The sequence below is a fragment of the Tupaia chinensis genome, unplaced genomic scaffold (genome assembly GCF_000334495.1).
Source record: "Tupaia chinensis unplaced genomic scaffold, TupChi_1.0 Scaffold000118_1, whole genome shotgun sequence".
NCBI lineage: Eukaryota > Metazoa > Chordata > Mammalia > Scandentia > Tupaiidae > Tupaia > Tupaia belangeri.
In genome coordinates this window covers 3582585-3588488 of record NW_006159584.1, presented here as the reverse complement: position 1 = coordinate 3588488, position 5904 = coordinate 3582585, and the positions used below count along the sequence as shown (strand labels likewise).

Here is a 5904-nt window from a genome sequence, read left to right as displayed (position 1 = left end):
GAGGAATTGAGAAGGGATTGTGGCATGACCATTCTCCGTAGGGAATGCTTTTCCCTTTCCCTCTATCTCTGTCTCTGTGACTCTCTGGAGAGAGTACATGCCCTTTGGCAAATTAAAAACAAGATGGATACCCATATTTCTTATTACTTGTTTCTAAATATTTACTTCTGGTTTAGCCAACATTGACTTTCTATGATTATCTATGCATATGCACAGACACACAATATACATTTTTAAAAATTACATTGATTGGTGGGTAAGCAGATGGTTGTTAATGGCTTTAAAAATGTTTAAATTGTATACTGATTCATTAATACAACTGTAAAATTCAATATTAAAGCACGGCTAAAGAAAGTCAGCAGCTTCACTTACTAAACCCATAAAAATTAACAAGTAAACATAGAAAAACTTAATTGCCAAATTATTTATGGTTCTCTCCTTAGCATAAATATTTTTACAGTTGCCTGTGTATTTCCAGACAGATCTGGCAAGAGATGAAATAAATCAATCTAATTAGAAAATATAGAAATCATTTCTCTAGCCAATGTCCGATTAGAATGTGTGCAGAGTAATGGTCACTAATACAGATCTGTACTTAGTGGCATTGAGACAGAGGGGGAGCTCATGGTATTGGGGTTCAGGGACAAACAATGGCTTAACAGTTTTATGTAATTAAGGTTAAGGTTTGTATATTTATCATTTTCTGAAACAGACTTGAAAATTCGGAAGCTTAAGAAAAAGATCATGAGAAAAGCAACATACGGTAATAGTTTTCAAAAAGTATTTTAATAATCTTATTCATCATCTATGGCAGAAATAGAGAAGGAAAAAAAAATCTGACTAGTAAGTTCCTTTCTTTTGCTTTTTGAAAAGGTTTTGAGTCAAAGGACAAAAACCTGAAAGGGTGAACTGTGAGGTGAAAGTCCTTCTGCTAGTTGGAGACTAGAACAGGAATACTTAGAAGTAATGGCTAATTATGACCAAAAAAAAAAAAATGGAGAGACCTGACTAAAGGCCTCGTGAACTCCCAGCTTTAGCAAAGAGTATGTGTATCTTTTCTTATTCTCTTCTTTTCAGTGGTAGGAAGAAAAAAGAACACAATTTTCTACTTTGTGCATCAGAGCAAAAATATCTCAGGAGTGCATTTTGCTTTTTCTTTACTTTGTCTTCAATAATATATATGTGTGCTGCTTTTTAATGTGTTCTTTCCAAGGTGTTCTTCCTGATTGAAGAGTGATACTCAGAAGACTTTCAAAATGGAACGAATGAGTAATTTGGGTCCCATACTTAGGAGCATTCAAAGTTAGAGCATGTTCAAATCAGAGAGTAAAAAAAACAAACACTCCATTAAAGTAGTTACCTTTGACACTAGCCATTAAATTGGAGGGCTAAATAAATTAGAGTTATTGGCTTATAACTAAAGTTATTAAGTTACCATTATATTAGTATGCATAATTAGGGTGGCAACATAATTTCTTATCTAAACTGGGTCTCTAAAGGTGAAGAGGGGAGGAATGGTTGCTTAACTAGTTAGGACATCAAGAAAATAACAGAAGAGTAAAGTAGAATACAGGTATGAGGGTCCCACATACACAGGCAATTTCCCACCCTTTGTATATTTATTTTGCTGTCCTAACGTCTGTGGCATGTTGACAGTCAGCCTGAGTGGCATCTCAATCTGAAATCTATTGGTAACTCCGTAGCTTCTCTCCTTCTTATTATCTGTGCTTTTCCCCTCAGTAGGCCGATCACATCATAACAACTGTTCTTGGTGGCACGCATCAGCATTTTAAACTTTCTCTGTTTTATTAGAAAATAGATGCATTTTCCATCAGACTAGGCTTGTTTGTTTTCACTTGCTGAAAATAAACACATCGAAAACAGAACAAAAAAAATGATTGCATAGTTTCTTTATTTATAAACAGCTAAAAATGAGACACTCTTGGAATTTCTGCCAGAAAATGAAAGCAAATATGTATAATTCCAAGTATCTAAAAGTTTGTTATCATTGTCTCAGACACAAATCTCTAGAATATCCTCATTTTTTTAACAGTTAATACTGTGAAAATTCCTATCTAGGCTTTTCCGGAGACAGATGAGAAATGGTTCATTTAAAAACTTTACATTGATTTCTCATCCGAATACAGTCTGACTGATAAAATTGACTTCTCTTCCTCTTATGTATGTATTATTCAGTGAAAAGAGATTTCTTGATAAGTTAACAGTGAATTCCTGCAGTCTAGTTGAATATTATTGTTCAAATATCAATTTGATAATAAAGATCATAGATATTTGTGTATTTCCTTTGATGAAGACTCGACTCCCGTTTTTTTTTCTTTCTTTTTTTTTCCTCAAAGAAGAAAGAAATGGGCCTTCTCCAAATTACTACAGTGAGAAAAAGAATTACACTCACACATAGTAGTTACAGCCCTGAGTTCACTATGTTGGAGTTGTAAGTAGATCCTACAAACATAAGCAGTAAACTATTTCAAAAAAACAATTAACATTTCATTGAGAGCTGTCAATAACTTCACATAGAATTACTCTATGAAACCTGAATTTAAGTTGGAGTAGATGTGAATATATTCATCTCATGTTTGAATTAGCAGTTTATGTTGATGAGAAGTGTTCTATTAATGAATATGAGAATACTAAAAACTCCTCACCAAAATCTGCTGAGGAGGCTGGGTGAGATCAAATGGCTGGGGAGAACTGAGAGAAGGCCTTGGGGAAAAGATGCCTTAGAAAATGACTGAAAATTTAGACACTGTTCTGTTAGTAAAGTTGGGGGTGGGAAGAGCATCTCAGGGAGATGCAGCCCTAACCTTGGATATAGTGATTGCGACCTCTCGTACCTGTGTGGTGTGAGAAAGAAATATGAAGAGTCCGGGTATCTGGCACAGGAGTGAGGAAAGAGAATCTCCTCTGGCATATCCCCTGGACAATAGGTTTCTTTTCCCCCTTCCTAGTTCACTGAGTCACTCAGGCTGAGGTTAGTACTTGCTACATAGAGTCCAGTCCATTTGATCACCTGTTTTCTGAGTTGAGCCACCTAAAAGTCTTCCTCACCCTTTCTTCCAGAGTCTCTCTCTCTCTACCAATCAAATCCAACTTTTTAATCACCAGAGCACATGTGTGCTTGCCAGAGAGAGAAGGAAGACAGACAGGGAGAGAGGGAGAGAGGGAGAGAGGGAGAGAGGGAGGGAGGGAGGGAGGGAGGGAGAGAAAGGAAAATGTACTCCCCTATGTGGCACGGTCATACTGCAATCCCTTCTCCTCCATTTCTGCCTCCTGTTGGGACTTACAGCACACATGGACATGTGTCCTGTGTGGTTCTCAAGCCCTCAGAGGTTGGAATTTGAACTACAGTGGGCAGTTTATGATCTGGCTCCCTTAACCACTAGTCTATGGAGCTAGTCTTCATTTTTCACAATGCACTTCAGGTATTTTTTTCTAAAATATACATCTGATCATGTCACTTTCCTACTGAAAATTATTCAATAGTTTCTTATCACCTATGAGCTCTGAACTCATTACAATGAATTATCTGTACCTATTGTACAAACTTGGTCATGCCAAACTCCCCCTGGTTCCCCTAATCCTTACTAGCTTCTGTCCCTGATTTGGTAATGTTGGACCTGTATTAAGCATGCTCCAGATTTTTACACACATGTCATTTTATTTATTCATTAATTCACTATGTCTTAGGTCTCCTCAAAATGTGTACAGAGAAGTGCTAGGACAGGGGAGAGAACAGTGAACAAAGCAGCTACCATCTCTGACCTCAAGAACCTCACTGACCAGCTACTCCCCTACCACCCTCTGATGGGTTAAATTCTTCTTTCCCGGTTTCCCCATGGAGCCCTGTGCATACTTCTATCTTAATCCTCATAAAAATGCAGTGAAATAGCCTGTATTTTTATGAGAATTAAATCCTCCTGTTATCCCAAAGTCCATGAGATCCCTAAGGGGCAGTGTCTAAATTATTTTTTATCTGTACACCCTGCACATGACACAGTTCTAAAAAAATGTGATGAATTGAGAAGTGCCTACATGGTATTTTGAAAAATATATAAAGATGACTGTCAGTAACATAAAATATTTTGGTTTTAAAACAACAGCTAATGGTTAGGATTTTATATACAAGACCAGAATTAATCTAAAATTTGAGAAACCTTAGAGAAGAATAAAAATGTAAAATATACCCAAGAAGAGAAAAACTGCACTAAGGAAAAGCTAGCTGTCATAGACATACAAAAAATGAAATAAGTCCAGAGAGAAATAACGTGAAACGTAGACAACATTAAGGAAATGGAGATGAAATAATTGAAATGTAAACCACACTGAACATCTTGTTATTAAGCGAACAACTCAAAGCAAGGACATGAAGTGTTACAGGATGGATGAATGCTGATGAGAAACGATGATGTGTCATCAGTCAGTGAGAGAAAAATGAAGATAATTTAGTACAGAACATTAAGGACAAGAAATGCTTAAATGAAAATATGGAGACTTGAGTTTGGCTGAAGAATATAACAGAGAAAGATATTAAAAGGGAAAAAAGATACCTCATCTATATGTTTAAGTAAGTTCTGGATAAACTCTAGCCCAGAGGCTCTGCGCTAAGTAAATGCAAAGGGTAATTTTTCAGTGCTTCATGTTGCTTGGGTTCTGGTACAGAGTATTAGCAGTAAGTTTGAAGGGGAATAACATAGGAGACAGCATAAACAAGGATCAGATTTAATGCAAGCAGAAGTGTTCAACTATTGGGACCAGCAGCTGGCCTAATGGCTATGTCTCTGGACTCCCATGTAGTTGACCACAGTTCGAGTCCTGGACCTACCTGGTGGCTTAAACTCATGCCGGAGATGTGTGCATGTGTGCCCAAGGTCCCAAGAGGAGAATGAAGGAGAAGGGATTGTGGCATAACCATCCTCCATGGGGGGTGATTTCTCTCTTTCTGTCTCTCTGTCTCTGTCTTTCTGAGGAGTGCACATGCCTTAGAGCAAAAACCTCTCAAAACAAAAAGAAAAGAAAAAAGAAGTGTTCAAGTATCTTGCAGATGAGAATGATTCAGGCAGCATAAGTGCAGGGAATTGCAGCAGTAAGATGTTGGACAGAGGGAAGATCATTATGCCCCTGAGAGACGAAGACAAAGGGGGATAGTCAGGCAAGGTCCAGGAGAGACGTGGGGAAGTGGCACTGAGAAAAGTGAATTGGAGAACTCTCAGGTGTAGGCTTCTAGGAGTTAAGTGGGAGCATCTCATCTGGCTACAGGGAAAATGGAGAACTGAATCATTTTCCTATCTTTTTGATCGCTAGCTTTTGAGTTTTATAATTGCTATTGGGTGAAAACAAAAAGAAGAGGCCTCTGTGGGCACTGTGGGAGGAGAGTGGGAGATGGCAGAGGGTAAGAGATAGAGAATTAAGGATGGGAAAAAAAAGCAAAACACACAAGAAACAAGAAATGGAAAATTATTTGTTGATGATAACATGTATGTTGATTTGCTTGGTTGAGCCAATATACAGTGTACTCTGGATGGAAAATCTCATTTTGTATGCGGTAATGATGTACAGTGAATGAATGTAAATAAATTTAAATTAAAAAAAAGAAACACTTTTTAGTTTCAAGGCAAAGTATACCTGAATATGTAAGAATGGGATTAAAAGAACAACTTACAGTGAAATTAGAATAAAAACTGTCCATAAAATAACGGCCAGAAACACAAATACCGAGGGCAGAACTTTGATTGGTGGCAAATGATGATTAAAAAGTGGGAGAATTAGTGAAAAGATTTGCAACTCCTTCAGAGCCTTCAAAAAAGTAATTTTTTTTGAGAGATATTTTTTCATAGGGCACGTGCACTCGCCAGACAGACAGAGAGAGACATAGAGACAGAAAGC

General features: G+C 37.3%; 1 long non-coding RNA gene across 2 annotated transcripts in view; it reads right to left on the bottom strand.

Moving 5' to 3' along the window:
* Positions 1–1151: 1151 nt before the first annotated feature.
* The window catches only part of LOC102503178 (uncharacterized), a 43226-nt gene continuing 38473 nt past the window's right edge, over positions 1152–5904 (bottom strand). For both annotated transcript variants that reach the window (XR_333950.3, XR_333951.3), the window contains one exon: positions 1152–1859. This is a non-coding gene — a long non-coding RNA (uncharacterized LOC102503178). The remainder of the gene's footprint in view (positions 1860–5904) is intronic.